Raw genomic sequence first — 17,997 nt, forward strand, 5'->3', positions numbered from 1 at the left:
TATATTTTTTTCATTGATTTTTTTCAAAGTTTGAATATCGTCCATTAATTTGTGACATTTTTAAATTTATTTTTTTTAATTTATTATGATAAATTAACAATATGATGAGTATTTTGTCCGTTAAGATTGCAGAAATATTTTTTAAAAAATAGTTTATTTGTTATTCTCTAATTTATCTTTATTTTTTGTGTTTATATTTTAACATTTCACATTAGGAATTTATTACATATTTAATATTATTAAATTAATATATTTTTTAATAATAAATAATGTTACGTGTCTCATGATTATTATTATTATTGGCTGATATAGTAGCATTTTTTGATAATTGATATTTAAGATAGTTATTCAATAAAAATTGATTCAGTAACTCATATAAATATGTAAAGCGTTATCTATGTTTTTAATTTTAGAATTTAAAAATTATTTATCCAATCACTATTTGTAATATTTAATATAGTATTTAGATTTTTTATAAAATTATGACCCATTTTACCGTGATCAAATTTTGACATTTTTTAAATTTTTAAATAGAAAATAATTTTATAATAAGAAGGATTAATCTTTATTTATGCCATGTATTTAAATACATGAGATGAAATATCAATATTCTTGTATTCTTCTTCTATCATTATGTTTGTATTTAAGTCAGAATTCTCCTGGTTTTATTTTAAAATTATAAAAAATATATATTATTACCAAAATTTTAAAATATGAAAATATATAAATTAAAATAAAAACTAAAAAAATTAAATTAAAGTATATTAAAAATCATTATGTTACATTAATTTAACACAATATATAAATATTATTTTGATAATAAAATTATTATGTTTGACAACTTTTTATAATTATCTTATAACGTAGTATTTTTGTGTTTAAAATGACTTCATTTATTTTTTTAATATGAGAATGCAAATACATATTTTTTTATTTTTAATGTTTTATCCCAAGCATCTACATTAACTTAAAACATAAATATATTTTTTTTGTAATAAATTTATAATAAAAGTTTTAGTTAAAGAGTACTCAATACTTCTTTTAATAATTTAGAGCAATAAATTTATTTTCATTTTATAGTTATTACTTTGTAAAATATATTTAATCACTCGAATTAAAAAATACACATGACAAAAAATAAGCGATATGTTAATATTTTTTCTCTTTATTCTATTTGTTATTATTAGTTTTATGAACACATTGTTTATTTTAATTTTTTAATTATTTATATACTATATGATAAAGATGAAATATTAAAAAATTATTATTTTGTCCACTAAATTTATTTTATGAAATAAATTATGTAAGGATATACGAAGTCTAAAAAAAATTGGACACCAAATTTTAGTAACTTTTTGTATTTTTTATTAAGGAGTGCTCTGTTATATATGTAATTTTTTTTAAGTTAAATAATAAGCATCAGAAATATATAAATAGTATATATTAATTTAATCAATTTTGTTATAGAATACCAACCAATTATGTTACTATGACGTCTGTTATTTGGACCAACTCCATTATCATGCGCTTTCAATTCTAGTTTTTTTAAAGAGTAGAATACAGATATTAAGCAAAAATTGAATTTATAGCCGAAAAAATTAAATTATCATAATACATGTTAAGTTTTATGTTAACTGAAACAAAATGATGATGATGATGATGATGGGTGGCTCTTACCATTTGTCTAATTGTAGTTAATTATGTACTTGACAATGGATTTGGAATACGAATTATATGTGTTGATATAATATGATTGCTGATTCGTTGAATTTTTCAATTATATGATTGAAAGTGAAACAAATATTTAACTCTCTTCAGTAAAGTACAATTGAAGGCGCAGAAGTTTTTGTTATTGAAAGTGAATCGGTATTTAAATTGAGTACGTATTAATAGTTTTTTTTATTGAAAGTGAATCAACTTTAAATTCTGTCGTGGGTTGAAAGTGAATCAGTTTTAAATCTATCGTGGGTTAAAGCTAGTTTTTGAAAAAATAAAATAAAATAAAAAGAATTGAGTACGTAGTAGCAGTTTTTTTTTATTGAAATCTGTTTTTAAGTCCTGTCATAGGATAAAGCCAATTTTTAATAAAAAGAAAATAGGGGTAAAATAAGAAGAAAAGAAAAAATTGGATACCACAATTCCATATCCCATTATATATTGGTATAGATAATATTTTTTTAGTAATTATTCATTAATAAATGTTGCATTAACGATTCTGTTTGTTATATTTCAATGTGTTTATTTCAATTAGACTCAATAAATTACCAAAATTCAAACTTATTATCTTAAACTTCTTCCTTGATCATATGGTTAGAATCGTTTAACAGAAGATCTTCGGACCATAAAATTTTTAAAGTAAAAAAAAATACAATAAAACATATTAGAAAACCTAAAAAAATAAAATAATTTTTAAAATAGAATATATATAAAAAATTAATCTTTATAAATAATTTTTAATTAATCTTTTTGCAATAATTTAAAAAATTAGTAAAGGTCAATTTTAGTACTCTTTATAAATAAATGTCAAATTCAATACTCTACATAATTAATAGTTTAGATAGTTTAGGAAATTATAAACATAGACTTTAATAATATGTATCAATTAATAAATATAGACTTTGATAACACGTATCAAACAATGCAAAAAAAATATTGATAAATTTTAATAAATATAGAATATATTTATAGATAAATTTTAGTACTATAGAATATATTTGAGTAGTAGTGCTCGATCTATAATTATACAAAAAAAATACAAACTTTAGATGTAAAAATAGAATAAGATAAAGAGTACTTGTCCTTTGAATTTTTTTTTAAAAATTAAAAATTAGTACTCAAAAATAAAATAAACCGTAAATATAAAATACCAATCACTTGTATTATCATGACGTCTATTATTATTTTTCAAAAGGTACCTGTATTTGGCAATGAAATTGGCATAGAAATTGTATCAACTTCCTTGTCAAATCCTCTTACGATGATTTGCAGGTGTCCCTTTCTTAGTAAAAGATAGCAAGATGCAGGAAAAAGGATCGACAACAGTGAGGAATATTTATAAGTGGAGCAGTTATTTAATTTTCTCACGATTGCAGCAGTTATTTAATGGGTTAATGACTTTTTTTTAATTATAAACAAAAATGTATTATTACTATTTTGTCCATAAATTTAATTTGTAAAATGAATTATTTGAGGGCAAATGGTGTCTATAAAAATTGGACACCAAACTCTGGTATTGGCTTTATATATTGGTATAGATTATTGGCTGATATAGTAGCATTTTTTTATAATTGATATTTAAGATAGTTATTCAATAAAAATTGATTCAGTAACTCATATAAATATGTAGAGCGTTATCTATGTTTTTAACTTTAGAATTTGAAAATTATTTATCCAATCACTGTTTGTAATATTTAATATAGTATTTAGATTTTTTATAAAATTATGACCCATTTTACCGTGATCAAATTTTGGCATTTGTTAAATTTTTAAATGAAAAATAATTTTATAATAAGAAGGATTAATTTTTATTTATGCCATGTATTTAAATACATGAGATGAAATATCAATATTCTTGTATTCTTCTTCTATCATTATGTTTGTATTTAAGTCAGAATTCTCCTGGTTTTATTTTTAAATTATAAAAAATATATATTATTACCAAAATTTTAAAATATGAAAATATATAAATTAAAATAAAAACTAAAAAAATTAAATTAAAGTATATTAAAAATCATTATGTTACATTAATTTAACACAATATATAAATATTATTTTGATAATAAAATTATTATGTTTGACAACTTTTTATAATTATCTTATAACGTAGTATTTTTGTATTTAAAATGACTTTATTTATTTTTTTAATATGAGAATGCAAATGTATCTTTTTTTTATTTTTAATATTTTATCTCAAGCATCTACATTAATTTGAAACATAAATATATTTTTTTTGTAATAAATTTATAATAAAAGTTTTAGTTAAAGAGTACTCAATACTTCTTTTAATAATTTAGAGCAAAAAATTTATTTTTATTTTATAGTTATTACTTTGTAAAATATATTTAATCACTCAAATTTAAAAATACACATGGCAAAAAAATAAGCGATATGTTAATATTTTTTCTCTTTATTCTATTTGTTATTATTAGTTTTATGAATACATTGTTTATTTTAATTTTTTAATTTTTTAATTATTTATATACTATATGATAAAGATGAAATATTAAAAAAATTATTATTTTGTCCACTAAATTTATTTTATAAAATAAATTATGTAAGGATATACGAAGTCTAAAAAAAATTGGACACCAAATTCTAGTAACTTTTTATATTTTTTATTAAGGAGTGCTTTGTTATATATGTAATTTTTTTTAAGTTAAATAATAAGCATCAGAAATATATAAATAGTGTATATTAATTTAATTAATTTTGTTATAGAATACCAACCAATTATGTTACTATGACGTCTGTTATTTGGACCAATTTCATTATCATGCGCTTTCAATTCTAGATTTTTCAAAGAGTAGAATACAGATTTTAAGCAAAAATTGAATCTATAGTCGAAAAAAATTAAATTATCATAAGACATGTTAAGTTTTATGTTACCTGAAACAAAATGATGATGATGATGATGGGTGGCTCTTATCATTTGTCTAATTGTAGTTAATTATGTACTTGACAATGGATTTGGAATAGGAATTATATTAGTTGATATAATATGATTGCTGATTCGTTGAATTTTCCAATTATATTTGTCAGAACATAAGGTTGCAAGAGCATGATTGAAAGTGAAACAGATATTTAACTCTCTTGAGTAAAGTACGATTGAAGGCGCAGAAGTTTTTGTTATCGAAAGTGAATAAAGTACGATTGAAGGCGCAGAAGTTTTTGTTATCGAAAGTGAATCGATATTTAAATTGAGTACGTATTAATAGTTTTTTTATTGAAAGTGAATCAACTTTAAATTCTGTCGTGGTTGAAAGTGAATCAGTTTTAAATCTGTCGTGGGTTAAAGCCAGTTTTTGAAAAAAAAAAATTAAAATAAAAAGAATTGATGATGTTTTTAAATTTTAAGTCCTGTCATATGATAAAGCCAATTTTTAATAAAAAGAAAACAGGGATAAAATAAGAAGAAAAAATTGGATACCACAATTATTATACATTGGTATAGATAATATTTTTTTAGTAATTATTCATTAATAAATGTTGCATTAACATTCTGTTTATTATATTTCAATGTGTTTATTTCAATTAGACTCAATAAATTACCAAAATTCAAACTTATTATCTTGAACTTCTTCCTTGATCATGTGATTAGAATCGTTTAACAGAAGATCTTCAGACCAAAAAATCTTTAAAGTAAAAGAAAAATACAATAAAACATATTAGAAAACCTAAAAAAATAAAATAATTTTTAAAATAGAATATATATATATATATATATATATAAGAAAAATAATAAATTAAAACTTACTTGGTCTATGACATAGAAAAATAAAGAGAACGAAATAATCATAAAAGTTGAAATAACAAAAAATATATAACACAGTTCTTATCTTAACACATTTAAATGTTATATGTCAATCTAATAATTAATAAAAAATAATATTATCCAATGTAAAATAGATTAAAAATAAGAAAGAGATTAACAAAATCAATTAACAAAGTTCTTATCTTAAGTTGCCAGATTATTTAAAAAATCAATTAACAAAGTTCGTATCTTACTATATTTATTGTATCTCACTATATTTATTATATTTATTGTATTATATGTGAATCTAATAATTAATAAAAAATAATATTTTTTAATATAGAACATATTAAAAATAAAGAAAAAAATTAACAAAATATACGTAGAGATTTTTCATTTTACCATTGGTAAATATAATTTTTTTTACATCTTTTATATGCCAATCATATGACAGATGAATAATATTAAATTAATTAATCTTTTTACAATAATTTAAAAAATTAGTAAATGTCAATTTTAGTACTCTTTATAAATAAATGTCAAATTTAATACTCTACATAATTAATAGTTTAGATAGTTTAGAAAATTATAAACATAGACTTTAATAATACGTATCAATTAATAAATATAGACTTTGATAATACGTATCAAACAATGCAAAAAAAATATTGATAAATTTTAATAAATATAGAATATATTTATAGATAAATTTTAATACTATAGAATATATTTGAGTAGTAGTGCTCGATCTATAATTATACAAAAAAAATACAAACTTTAGATGTAAAAATGGAATAAGATAAAGAGTACTTGTCCTTTGAATTTTTTTTAAAAATAAAAAATTAGTACTCATAACGTCTATTATTACTCAAAAGGTACCTGTATTTGGCAATGAAATTGGCATAGAAATTGTATCAACTTCCTTGTCAAATTCTCTCACGATGATTTGCAGGTGTCCCTTTCTTAGTAAATACATTTCAGAACCAAAAGATAGCAGCAAGATGCAGAAAAAAGGATCGACAATAGTGAGGAATATTTGTAAGTGGAGCAGTTATTTATTTTCTCACGATTGCAGCAGTTATTTTGTAAGACCCGGTTAATTAATGGCTAATTAACCCATAAATGAGAATTTATTCTAGAAAGCCAAAAATATTATTTTTATGGCTAAATGTGATAGAGGAAATTGAGACGAGAATTTCGGTACCAATTTTATAGAAATCGGACCAAGATTGGACCGAATGGGCCAAACCGGACCAACCGGACCCAAAGTGGGCCCTTGGCCCAACATAACTAAACCAAAACCCTAGTTTTCAGCACTCTCTCTCCTCACACAACACCAAAACACGCTGAAAATTGAGATGGAAGGGGGAAGAACACTCTCTCAACTTCCTTCTCTCACTTGATCTTCAAACCACCATAACTTTTGATCTAGAGCTCCGATTGCCGCTCCGTTTGCGGCCACGCGTTCACCGCGGAGAGCTCTACAAAACCCATACAATCAATCTTGAGGTAAGCCACGTTTTACTGTTCGAAATTCCAGCCCTTGATTTCGAGTTTCATGAGCAAAAATGTTGAGATTTTGGGTTCTTTAATGTTATAGGACCCAACTCTCTTGAAGGAGAAGGTTAATCTTATCTCCTTGGACCTTGGGTGTGGTAAGATTCTCAACCCTAGTATAATTTGTTGTTCTATGATGTTTGGGTATTGAGATGTTGTGTATGGGTATGATGATTGTGGCTTAGGTTGTGTATATGTGAATATTGGAGCTTGATTGGTGATTTTGGAAAGCTTGGAAGAGGGTTTTGTGTGATAAAATCTGTTCTTGGAGGTGTTGATACCTTGAGAGCTTGTGGACAAGTGGTTTGGAAGTGCTCCGGTTGAGCTTGGGGAATCGGCTAAGGTATGGTTTTAGTTTCCTGTATCTAATATGTAATGTGGTAGGAAATACTTAGGCTAGAGGCCCTAAGATAGGCATTGAATTGTTGGTGTTGTTGAATGGTTGAAATATATGATGTGTTCATATATGTGATTATGAATATTGATGCCTTGATTGTGTGAAATATGAGAAATGCATGTTGTGATATATGCTTGATGGATGATTGAGGTTGAATTGATGGGTGGTACCATGTTGATGGTGAGTATGATGTTGATTATGTATAATGATGGTTAATTGGAAATGGTATTATTGGAAATTGGGATGAGGAAGGATGTATGACATGATATTGTGTTTGTCCTTTAGCCATTTGATTGAGAAGTGTTAAAATGGTTGGATGTGGTTTTGGAAACCTTGGTAAAGTGTCAATGTGTGAGTTGAGGATGGCTTGTTGTTGATTTTGGTACATTTTGAATGATTTCAAAGAGAAGGATTGAAATTGGCATGTTTGATTGATTTTGAAAAGAGTTGAAAGTGGCTTGTTTTGAAAATGGCACCTTGTGGTTTTGTATAAAAACATGGTTTTTGGGCATACTTTGACGGGACATAACTTGGACTACGGATCTTTGATTTGTGCCAAATCTGTTTAGAAATGAAATTGGATCCGGGATGTCCATGCCGTTCGAAGAACGAGTGAAAAACGATTTAAAATGAGGAAGTTATGTCCGTCGGAAGATTGGGGTTTGAATCTGTAAATTCTGCAGCTTTTAACTTAGAAAATTTTTAGCAGAATGACCCCTCGCGCGTAGGCGCACTTGGTGCGTACGCGCCGTTCTTCGAGAAAGCGCCATCCACGCGTGCGCGTGGAGTGCGCGTACGCGTGGACCTGTTTTCATCCCAAAGTTGATTTTTGAGTTTTAAAAGCCAAATTTCATACTTCTAAGCCTCCGATCTCACCACTTATGTCTTAAATCATTATGATATGCCTAGCATGAGAAAAAGGGCTAGTGAATGTGGTAACTTGCGAGTGAAGCAAGGGAAAAATGAATGATCATTGAGGATCAAAGATGATTATGTGAGATGCGGATAATGGCGGTGGAAGTGCTTGTTGTGCCATGGGCCGAAGGGCCGTAATTGTTAATGAATTGGCTGGTTATGGATTTAACCGTGAGCCGGATGGCTAGATTATTGCCGTGTTACGGCGGAGCCATGTTTATGGCCAAGTATAAATGCATATATGATGTTGATTGAATTGTGAAGGTTTGCACTTCCACCATTGGAGATGAGGGTTTCCCTGGGTAGTAGCAATGGCTAGCCACCATGTGCTCCAGGTTGAGACTCGAAGCTCTTTTGACCCTATGTCGTAAGTGTGGCCGGGCACTGTGAAAGGCCCGGATGAGCTCGCCCCCATAAATATTCACCAGTGATGGTGATGGATAAATATTCACCAGTGAGGGTGATGGATATGGATCATGATTATGATCAAGTTTATGATGAGTATAACTCGAGTTGGGGATGCACGACAGAGGGACAGTCCAATGGCTAGCTACCAGGACTTGTCGGGTTGGCTCTATAACCGACAGATGATATCATCAGCCACTAGGGACAGGCATGCATCATAAGCATACTACATGAATTGTTTGAGATTGCCTATTTGACTGCATATTACTTGCTAATTGCCTAAATGCCTTATTTGTTCCTATTTGTAAATCTCTTGTCTGATATAACTGTGTTTGCTATATTATACTCCTGCTGGTTGTTGGGAGGTCTGAAGGAAGTAGAAAGGGAAGTATTAGTTAGACTGAAGGATCTTTAGTTAGTTGCCGCTTACGGTTTAGCTTGTTTATAAGCTTTGATATTTCCTGGAGGAAGTTCTAGGATTGCCTTCGGCTTTCCTCTATTATTATGTATTATATATGTGGAAGCTGTTACCGTACTGGGGACCTCTGGTTCTCACCCATGCGGATTTTGTGGTTTTCAGATGCAGGACGCGAGGCTTCTCGTTGAGGCATGCTGGGGACTTCGGGATTAGCGAAGATTCTTGTTCTCGGGACTCTATCTTGATTTATATATCTTGTTTAGATACTTTTATCTCCATTAAATAATACAAACTGTGATGACTCCTTCTAGAGGGGATTTTGGAGATTAGGTTTTCGGTATTTATGTCCCTTTGGGTTTTCCTTGGGGTTTTCCTTATTTTATTATATGTATATATTGCTATGCTCGAACCGGTTACCTTCGCAGCCGGATTTTGAGTCTTGATATTCCTGTTTTTGATACTCTTTATATATATGATCTTGCGTTAGCTTATCCTTTGCTCGTTGTGTTAGTGATCGGAGTGTTGCGCTTTCGAGTTGCGGTTTTTGTTTATCCCTTTTTTCTACAAGGCTCCTAGTTATAATCAATCATTCATACTACTATACGTACTAAATTTTTGTTTTAGAGGTCGTAATACCTTGCCATCTCTGAATTATGACTTAAGCATAAGTCTCTGTATGGTAGGGTGTTACATTATGGTATCAGAGTAGTTCGTTCCTGTAGAGCCTGAGGAATGGACTGACTATGCTTCTGTGCATTCTCTGTATGTGTGTTATGTGCTGTTAGTATATCTACTTGATATAGTTGGCATAAACGTTCATGAGCATGCATTTGGGACTTTAAAGTACTAAACTTCCGATATTGAGACTGATCAACTTAATATCGATTGTTTGGTGTGTATAGGAACCAGATGGCGCCTCGTGGACGCGGTAGAGGCCGTGGGAGAGGTCGTACTAATGCTCGTGCGCCGGACACTAACCCTAATGACCCGTTGAACTTTATGACTGCGTTGGAGAATATGGCTGCTGCTATGCAAGCCACTGCTGAGGCTCTTGGTCAACAGATGAACAACCATGGTAATGACGGAGGTGGAGTTCAAGGCCCGATGACACTGGCAAACTTTTTGAAGGTTAATCCACCTAAGTTCAAGGGAACTACTAGCCCGACTGAGGCCGATACATGGTTTCAGGCTATAGAGCGAGCACTGCAAGCACAAGTGGTACCTGAAGGACAGCGTGTCGAGTTCGCTACCTATATGCTCACAGGTGAAGCGTCGCATTGGTGGCAAGGTATCCGTCGTCTTCTGCAGCAGGGTGATGATTATATCACCTGGGATGTCTTCCAAGAGGAGTTCTATAAGAAGTACTTTCCGACTTCTGCTAGGACGGCCAAGGAGCTTGAATTGTTGCAGCTGAAGCAGGGTACTATGTCCGTATCTGAGTATACTGACAAGTTTGAGGAGTTGTTCAGATTCTCTCGTATGTGTCAAGGGACTCCGGTGGAATATGAGGAATGGAAGTGTGTTAAGTACGAGGGAGGACTCCGGAGTGATATTTTCGGTTCGGTGGGGCCAATGGAGATTAGGACTTTCTCCGAATTGGTGAACAAGTGTAGGGTTGCTGAAGAGTGTGTGAAGAGGGCAGCCGCTGAGAAAGGAAGTCACAAAGGATCATTTCCACAGAACCGAGGGAAGAGCTTTGCACCTAGAGGTCTGTCTTTCAAGAGGGGAGGTTCTTTTAGGAGGCCCAACAACAACTACTCCCAAGGGAAAAGGTTTGGGAAGCAGCCTCAGAATGATCAAGCTTGTACTAGGTGTGGGAGTCACCATCCGGGAGTACCATGCAAGGCCGGATGGGGTTTGTGCTACAATTGTGGAAAGGCGGGACATAAAGCCGCAAGTTGTCCAGAGAAGCAAAAGCAAGGTGCTGGGAAAGCACAACAGACTGGTCGGGTGTTCACCACCTCAGCTGTGGGTGCAGAAGGATCTGAGACACTCATTCGAGGTAATTGTGAAATGGCTGGTCAAACTTTAAATGCTTTTTTTGATTCGGGAGCATCGCATTCATTTATTGCATTTGAGAAAGCCCATGAGTTAGGATTGAAGATCGTAACCTTAGGTTATGACCTAAAGGTACATAATGCTACCCATGAAGCCATGGTAACTAGGCTAGGATGCCCGAAAGTTTTGTTCAGGTTCAAGCAGCGTGATTTTGTCCATAATTTAATCTGCTTGCCGATGATCGGTCTTGATCTTATCTTGGGATTGGACTGGTTATCTGAGAACCATGTCCTGCTTGATTGTTCTACAAAGTCGGTGTACTTTATGCCGGAAGATACAGAAGGGCCGGTCGTGGTGAATAATTATTACTTGAATTCGATGATGGTGAACTGTTCTGGAATCGAATGTCAGGGTATCCTGTTGTTAACCGCTGGTGTTTCGGGTGATGATCAAAAGTTGGATCAGATTCCGGTAGTCTGTGAGTTTCCGGAAGTGTTTCCCGTTGATATTGAGGAATTTCCACCTAACCGAGAGGTCGAGTTTGCTATTGAGTTGGTGCCTGGGGCGGGACCAATCTCAAGTGCTCCTTATAGGATGTCACCGTTAGAGATGGCCGAGCTAAAGTCTCAGTTAGAGGAATTGTTGGGTAAGAACTTTATCCGACCAAGTGTTTCCCCGTGGGGTGCTCCAGTATTACTGGTAAAGAAGAAAGATGGAAGTATGCGGCTCTGTGTGGATTACAGGCAGCTGAACAAGGTCACCATAAAGAATAAATACCCATTGCCGAGGATTGATGATCTCATGGATCAATTACAAGGAGCTGGGGTTTTCTCCAAGATCGATTTGCGATCCGGTTATCACCAGATAAGGGTGAGGGGTGAGGATATCCCTAAGACTACTTTCAGGACTCGTTATGGTCATTTCGAGTATACTGTAATGTCTTTTGGGTTGACGAACGCTCCTGCAGTGTTTATGGATTACATGAATAGAGTGTTCCATCCGTTTCTGGATAAATTCGTTGTTGTCTTCATTGACGACATACTAATTTACTCCAAGACCGAAGAAGAGCATGCGGAACACTTGCGGACCGTGTTGCAAATTTTAAAGGAGAAGAAACTCTATGCGAAATTGTCTAAGTGTGAGTTTTGGAAGGATGAGGTAAAGTTTTTGGGTCACGTGGTGAGTAAGAGGGGAATAGCCGTAGATCCAACTAAGGTGGAGGCTGTGATGGAATGGAAGCAACCAACCACAGTAACTGAGATAAGGAGTTTTCTGGGTTTAGCTGGCTATTACCGAAGGTTCATCAAAGGCTTTTCGCAATTAGCTTTGCCGTTGACAAAGTTAACTCGCAAAGACACTCTGTTTGTTTGGACTCCTGAGTGTGAGGAGAGCTTTCAGGCATTGAAGAAAAAGTTGACCACTGCACCTGTGTTAGTGTTACCTGAGCCGAACGAGTCTTTTGAGGTGTACTGTGATGCATCGTTGAAGGGTCTAGGGTGCGTGCTGATGCAGCATCATAATGTGGTGGCGTATGCCTCACGACAGTTGAGACCTCATGAAGTTAGTTACCCTACGCACGATCTGGAACTCGCTGCGGTCGTATTTGCCTTGAAGGTGTGGAGGCATTATCTCTATGGGGTTAAGTTCCAAGTCTTTTCCGATCACAAGAGTTTGAAATACCTCTTTGATCAGAAAGAGCTTAATATGAGGCAAAGGAGGTGGATGGAATTATTGAAGGACTACGACTTTGAGTTGAATTACCATCCGGGAAAAGCGAATATAGTGGCGGATGCGTTAAGTCGGAAGTCGTTATATGCATCTTGGATGATGCTTCAAGAGGAGAAGTTGCTCAAGGGATTCGAGAGTCTAAAAATTGGTGCTCGAGAAGTATCTGGAAACTTGTGTTTGAGCCGATTAGAAATCTCAAGTGACTTTAAGTCCGAACTCCTAAAGGCTCATGAAAATGATGAAGCATTATGGAAGGTGTTACCGGCTATCGAGCAAGGAAAACAGTGGAGAGTGTCGGAAGAAAAAGATGGGTTATGGAGATTCAAGGGTAGGATCATTGTGCCGGATGTTGGTACTTTGAGACAAGATATCTTAAGGGAGGCACACAAAAGTGGATTCTCCATTCACCCGGGAAGTACTAAGATGTACCATGATTTAAAGGTGATGTTTTGGTGGCCGGGTATGAAGAATGATGTGGCGGAATATGTTTCAAAGTGCTTAACTTGTCAAAAGGTAAAGATTGAACATCAAAGACCTTCCGGGATGTTGCAACCTTTAGAGGTTCCGCAATGGAAGTGGGAAAGTATTGCAATGGACTTTGTGTCGGGATTGCCAAGGACTAGGACTGGTTTTGATGCTATCTGGGTGATTGTGGACCGACTGACGAAGTCAGCTCACTTTTTGCCCATTCGGATGACTTACACCCTTGAGGAGCTAGCTCGGTTATACATAAAGGAGATTGTGAGACTCCATGGTGTACCTGCTACTATAATCTCTGATAGAGATCCTCGTTTCACTTCGAGGTTCTGGGGTGCATTTCAGAAAGCTTTTGGAACCCGATTAAGCTTGAGTACAGCTTACCATCCTCAAACAGATGGTCAATCTGAGAGGACGATCCAAACACTAGAGGATATGTTGAGAGCTTGTGTTTTGGACCAACCGACGAGTTGGGATCGGTATATGCCGTTAGTGGAGTTTGCATACAATAATAGTTACCATGCGAGCATCGGAATGGCTCCGTATGAGGCATTGTATGGGAGGAAATGTCAATCTCCACTATGTTGGTATGAAGCTGGAGAGAAAGGCTTGTTGGGGCCAGAAATGATAGCTGAAACCACTGAACAAGTCAAGAAAATCCGAGACAGGATGCTTACGGCGCAGAGTCGCCAAAAGAGTTACGCCGATCAGAGGCGGAAGCCCTTGGAATTTGAGGAAGGAGATCATGTTTTCCTGAAGGTTACTCCGACCACAGGAGTAGGTAGAGCGATTAAAGCAAAGAAGTTGAATCCTCGATACATTGGTCCATTTCAGATCCTGGAGAGGATTGGGCCGGTGGCGTATCGGGTGGCTCTACCACCTCATCTTTCGAACCTGCACGATGTGTTTCACGTGTCACAGCTTCGGAAGTACACTCCTGATGCTAGCCATGTGTTAGAAACTGAATCAGTTCAGTTAAGAGAAGATTTGACGCTTCCAGTGGCTCCAGTTAGAATTGACGATACTAGTATCAAACGATTGCGTGGAAAAGAGGTTTCATTAGTCAAAGTGGCTTGGAGTCGAGGCGGTGTTGAAGAACACACTTGGGAACTTGAGTCGGAGATACGAACGGATTACCCGCACTTATTCTCAGGTAATTGAATTTGAATTTTGTGGGCAAAATTTCCAATTAGGTGGGTAGAATGTAAGACCCGGTTAATTAATGGCTAATTAACCCATAAATGAGAATTTATTCTAGAAAGCCAAAAATATTATTTTTATGGCTAAATGTGATAGAGGAAATTGAGACGAGAATTTCGGTACCAATTTTATAGAAATCGGACCAAGATTGGACCGAACGGGCCAAACCGGACCAACCGGACCCAAAGTGGGCCCTTGGCCCAACATAACTAAACCAAAACCCTAGTTTTCAGCACTCTCTCTCCTCACACAACACCAAAACACGCTGAAAATTGAGATGGAAGGGGGAAGAACACTCTCTCAACTTCCTTCTCTCACTTGATCTTCAAACCACCATAACTTTTGATCTAGAGCTCCGATTGCCGCTCCGTTTGCGGCCACGCGTTCACCGCGGAGAGCTCTACAAAACCCATACAATCAATCTTGAGGTAAGCCACGTTTTACTGTTCGAAATTCCAGCCCTTGATTTCGAGTTTCATGAGCAAAAATGTTGAGATTTTGGGTTCTTTAATGTTATAGGACCCAACTCTCTTGAAGGAGAAGGTTAATCTTGTCTCCTTGGACCTTGGGTGTGGTAAGATTCTCAACCCTAGTATAATTTGTTGTTCTATGATGTTTGGGTATTGAGATGTTGTGTATGGGTATGATGATTGTGGCTTAGGTTGTGTATATGTGAATATTGGAGCTTGATTGGTGATTTTGGAAAGCTTGGAAGAGGGTTTTGTGTGATAAAATCTGTTCTTGGAGGTGTTGATACCTTGAGAGCTTGTGGACAAGTGGTTTGGAAGTGCTCCGGTTGAGCTTGGGGAATCGGCTAAGGTATGGTTTTAGTTTCCCGTATCTAATATGTAATGTGGTAGGAAATACTTAGGCTAGAGGCCCTAAGATAGGCATTGAATTGTTGGTGTTGTTGAATGGTTGAAATATATGATGTGTTCATATATGTGATTATGAATATTGATGCCTTGATTGTGTGAAATATGAGAAATGCATGTTGTGATATATGCTTGATGGATGATTGAGGTTGAATTGATGGGTGGTACCATGTTGATGGTGAGTATGATGTTGATTATGTATAATGATGGTTAATTGGAAATGGTATTATTGGAAATTGGGATGAGGAAGGATGTATGACATGATATTGTGTTTGTCCTTTAGCCATTTGATTGAGAAGTGTTAAAATGGTTGGATGTGGTTTTGGAAACCTTGGTAAAGTGTCAATGTGTGAGTTGAGGATGGCTTGTTGTTGATTTTGGTACATTTTGAATGATTTCAAAGAGAAGGATTGAAATTGGCATGTTTGATTGATTTTGAAAAGAGTTGAAAGTGGCTTGTTTTGAAAATGGCACCTTGTGGTTTTGTATAAAAACATGGTTTTTGGGCATACTTTGACGGGACATAACTTGGACTACGGATCTTTGATTTGTGCCAAATCTGTTTAGAAATGAAATTGGATCCGGGATGTCCATGCCGTTCGAAGAACGAGTGAAAAACGATTTAAAATGAGGAAGTTATGTCCGTCGGAAGATTGGGGTTTGAATCTGTAAATTCTGCAGCTTTTAACTTAGAAAATTTTTAGCAGAATGACCCCTCGCGCGTAGGCGCACTTGGTGCGTACGCGCCGTTCTTCGAGAAAGCGCCATCCACGCGTGCGCGTGGAGTGCGCGTACGCGTGGACCTGTTTTCATCCCAAAGTTGATTTTTGAGTTTTAAAAGCCAAATTTCATACTTCTAAGCCTCCGATCTCACCACTTATGTCTTAAATCATTATGATATGCCTAGCATGAGAAAAAGGGCTAGTGAATGTGGTAACTTGCGAGTGAAGCAAGGGAAAAATGAATGATCATTGAGGATCAAAGATGATTATGTGAGATGCGGATAATGGCGGTGGAAGTGCTTGTTGTGCCATGGGCCGAAGGGCCGTAATTGTTAATGAATTGGCTGGTTATGGATTTAACCGTGAGCCGGATGGCTAGATTATTGCCGTGTTACGGCGGAGCCATGTTTATGGCCAAGTATAAATGCATATATGATGTTGATTGAATTGTGAAGGTTTGCACTTCCACCATTGGAGATGAGGGTTTCCCTGGGTAGTAGCAATGGCTAGCCACCATGTGCTCCAGGTTGAGACTCGAAGCTCTTTTGACCCTATGTCGTAAGTGTGGCCGGGCACTGTGAAAGGCCCGGATGAGCTCGCCCCTATAAATATTCACCAGTGATGGTGATGGATAAATATTCACCAGTGAGGGTGATGGATATGGATCATGATTATGATCAAGTTTATGATGAGTATAACTCGAGTTGGGGATGCACGACAGAGGGACAGTCCAATGGCTAGCTACCAGGACTTGTCGGGTTGGCTCTATAACCGACAGATGATATCATCAGCCACTAGGGACAGGCATGCATCATAAGCATACTACATGAATTGTTTGAGATTGCCTATTTGACTGCATATTACTTGCTAATTGCCTAAATGCCTTATTTGTTCCTATTTGTAAATCTCTTGTCTGATATAACTGTGTTTGCTATATTATACTCCTGTTGGTTGTTGGGAGGTCTGAAGGAAGTAGAAAGGGAAGTATTAGTTAGACTGAAGGATCTTTAGTTAGTTGCCGCTTACGGTTTAGCTTGTTTATAAGCTTTGATATTTCCTGGAGGAAGTTCTAGGATTGCCTTCGGCTTTCCTCTATTATTATGTATTATATATGTGGAAGCTGTTACCGTACTGGGGACCTCTGGTTCTCACCCATGCGGATTTTGTGGTTTTCAGATGCAGGACGCGAGGCTTCTCGTTGAGGCATGCTGGGGACTTCGGGATTAGCGAAGATTCTTGTTCTCGGGACTCTATCTTGATTTATATATCTTGTTTAGATACTTTTATCTCCATTAAATAATACAAACTGTGATGACTCCTTCTAGAGGGGATTTTGGAGATTAGGTTTTCGGTATTTATGTCCCTTTGGGTTTTCCTTGGGGTTTTCCTTATTTTATTATATGTATATATTGCTATGCTCGAACCGGTTACCTTCGCAGCCGGATTTTGAGTCTTGATATTCCTGTTTTTGATACTCTTTATATATATGATCTTGCGTTAGCTTATCCTTTGCTCGTTGTGTTAGTGATCGGAGTGTTGCGCTTTCGAGTTGCGGTTTTTGTTTATCCCTTTTTTCTACAAGGCTCCTAGTTATAATCAATCATTCATACTACTATACGTACTAAATTTTTGTTTTAGAGGTCGTAATACCTTGCCATCTCTGAATTATGACTTAAGCATAAGTCTCTGTATGGTAGGGTGTTACATATTTAATGGGTTAATGATTTTTTTAATTATAAACAAAAATGTATTATTACTATTTTATCCATAAATTTGATTTGTAAAATGAATTATTTGAGGGCAAATGGTGTCTATAAAAATTGGACACCAAACTC

General features: G+C 34.5%; 1 long non-coding RNA gene across 1 annotated transcript; it reads left to right on the top strand.

The window, feature by feature from the left end:
* Positions 1-15,302: 15,302 nt before the first annotated feature.
* LOC148549720 (uncharacterized) lies at positions 15,303-17,502 on the top strand. Its single transcript, XR_015896892.1, has 2 exons — positions 15,303-15,384; positions 17,339-17,502. It is a non-coding gene; the product is annotated as an uncharacterized LOC148549720 (long non-coding RNA).
* The last annotated feature ends 495 nt before the right edge of the window (positions 17,503-17,997 follow it).

This window comes from Arachis ipaensis, chromosome B8 (assembly GCF_059453495.1).
Source record: "Arachis ipaensis isolate K30076 ecotype BB chromosome B8, ASM5945349v1, whole genome shotgun sequence".
NCBI classification, from domain to species: Eukaryota; Viridiplantae; Streptophyta; class Magnoliopsida; order Fabales; family Fabaceae; genus Arachis; species Arachis ipaensis.